Source organism: Mastomys coucha, unplaced genomic scaffold (genome assembly GCF_008632895.1).
Source record: "Mastomys coucha isolate ucsf_1 unplaced genomic scaffold, UCSF_Mcou_1 pScaffold20, whole genome shotgun sequence".
Classification (NCBI taxonomy): domain Eukaryota; kingdom Metazoa; phylum Chordata; class Mammalia; order Rodentia; family Muridae; genus Mastomys; species Mastomys coucha.
The window spans coordinates 14,336,406-14,339,247 of record NW_022196903.1 but is presented as its reverse complement, the minus strand read 5'-3'; positions in this window follow the sequence as shown (position 1 = coordinate 14,339,247).

Below are 2,842 nucleotides of genomic sequence, written 5' to 3'. Positions count from 1 at the left end.
TTTTAATAGCTGAGTAGTACTCCATTGTGTAGATGTACCACAATTTCTGTATCCACTCCTCTGTTGATCTTTTACTTTCTTAGTTAGAGCTACACCAAGGTATTTTATATTATTTGTAACTATTGTGAAGGGTCTGTCTGAGGTAACACTGAAGATCAGTCAGGATTTTTTAAGCTTTTTTTTTTTTTTTACCTTGTTTTTTAATATACTGGTAAATTCATTTGTTATTCTGGATACACACTTCTTTGATAATCATATCATATAATGTCATGGTCCCTAGGTCATTGTCAGTTCCTCTTCATCAACTCTTTGTAGTCTTCATAACCAAGTTTACACTAGCAATACTATTTGTGGCTTTTTCTATTATCTGAAAACAAAATTACCTGGAAGACAAGGCAAATTTTTCTCAGATGCCCTAATTTTAGTAGGATGCAGTTTTATAAAATATCAAGACAGTTTAGATTTCTATGATATGCATATTTATGAATACATACTCTTTCTGGGATAGCTCTGTAATTTGTCTTTTGTGGAGCCTTCCATACCTTTCTTTCTTGTGCTTGTGTGTGTGTGTGTGTGTATGTGTGTGTGTATGTGTGTGTGAGAGAGAGAGACAGAGATACAGAGAGTCAGAAACAGAGAGATAGAGAGATACAGAGACAGAGAGAGACAGACAGAAAAAGACAGACAGAGAGGAGAGAGAGAGACAGAGAGAGCAAGAAAGAGAATTATATTCTTACATATAATTTTCTTTGATCCCCCCTTCCAGCCCCTCTCTTATCTTTCACCATTTCCCCCTCCCAATTGCATATGTTCCCTTCTTTCTTTTACATCTACCAAGTCAACCCTCGTAAAAGATTCTTTTTGTTATAGTGATTAATACAGAGACCTCCAACCGGTCAATTTGAGTAAGAGACTGTGCTCATTGCTCTCAATAGAACACCTATATCATAGCCTTTCCCCAGTGTTCAGGGACCGTTCCCTTCCCTTTTTACTGATTACCATCAACCACAGTTTTCTTAACACAACATCATCTTTCACTTTTGTCTTCACTGAATGACATCTGTATCCCTAGAGGACATTCAAAAGTTGTTCTATCACCAATTCTATTATTTTTCTATTATTAAGTAGAGGGAGATAAGGAAAAATGTCCAGATGGGTAAACGATTATTTATCCATAACTTTTTCTTAAATCACAATAGTCAGTGTAAATTGTATAGTTATGATGGGCCAGAGCAGTGGAAATTGCAACTTTACCTTCTTAAATAGGTTACTGTCTGCCAATAACAACTCTCTGGGTAAATTACATTCTCAAATGAGTGCTTCAGAGAATCCCAAGAGAAATATAGACAAAATTATAAAATGTGATAGAGAACCAGGAGTAAACTGCAAAAGCCTATTCTTTAACCAACCACAAAAGCCTCATCCAATACCAGCTCCTGGACTAAACTGTACTGGCTAGCTCTTACTATTAATCAGTTCCTTTTGTAGAGAAATTGAACAGCTTTATCCAGTCAACAAAGGGAGAAAGAAAAGTTCCTGGAAAGCCATATTTACTTTCAAAGATGATAATGGCTCAATATCAGCTGAATCCATAGATGTGTGTAAAAGGACTGGTTTCCAAAGCAACGGTAACTCATAGTCTCAAGAAATTCAGCTATTTGAATTATTTAATTCCTTGGAGATTTTTTTTTCAAGAGGAATTATAAAAGCCAGAACACAGTAACCATCATTCCCTATTTATAAGAAGCTGACATTTGAAAGAAAAATAATGCTGTATTTAGAATAAATAAGTATTTTAAAGCACCAATATGTTCTTATTATCCTTCCCATTTGCCTTGGCTTAATTATGTATGGGAAAACATGTAAGATGAATGTTGGACTTTTTATGCCATCCATGGTTAAGCAAGTGTACTGTTTTCAGCAGAGGCATACAACTTGGGAAGAATCAAAGAATTATTCCATCAGAAACTCTCACCTATTTCTGGTAGAGGAAACTTTCATTCTCCAAGTATCGAGGCCGTTCTTTCTGCAGTCTGTGCTCGTGAGTAGGTATGGATTTGGTAAGTAATAGGAGAGAGAGGTTATTCCACCAACCAGGGACAAAATGACCTGAAATACAAATGCACTTAAACTGTCTGTGATGTCTGCCCACTATCACTTAGACTTCTTTCTCATTGAGCCTTCCATAAGACCTCTTGGAATGATCTGAGCCTCTTTTACTCCTACAGAACTTCAGTTTGGTTCTTTTTAATTGTCTTCCCCCCACATGCAAAGCTGTGAGCATTGTGAGTATTTAACATTCCCTGTATCAGCAACCTAAAGATTATCCTTAAGACAGCAGTCTAATAGTTTATCCTCTCTTGTCTCTTAGACTCTGCCTCCTCCATTTCATAACAAGACAAGAGTATGATCCCACACCAGTATTTTGACCCTGTTACTGGTTCCATGGCACAAGTAATGAAGTACAGTAAAGGCTGATGTCTTCAGTGCACTCTTTGGGACAGAAATAAGCAAACACTGACAGAAATGGCATAGCTATTCAGAGATATCTCATGCACAAATGTCCAAAAAGATACAGTTGAATTGAACAGAATGTGCAGCTGGTCTTCATGTGTGACTCCTAATGCAGAAATGGGGGCTGGCTTTGACTACATTGCCTGCCCTTAGGTCCTTTTTCCCCAACTGGACTGCCTTGTCTAGCCTCTTTGAAAGAAGATGTGCCCAGTCTTACTGCAACTTAATATGCCAAGGCTGGTTGATATCCATGGGAGGCCTCCCCTTTTCTGAGGAGGACTGAGGGAGAGGAAAGGTGGATGGATAAGGGTGATGATGTGAGAGGAGT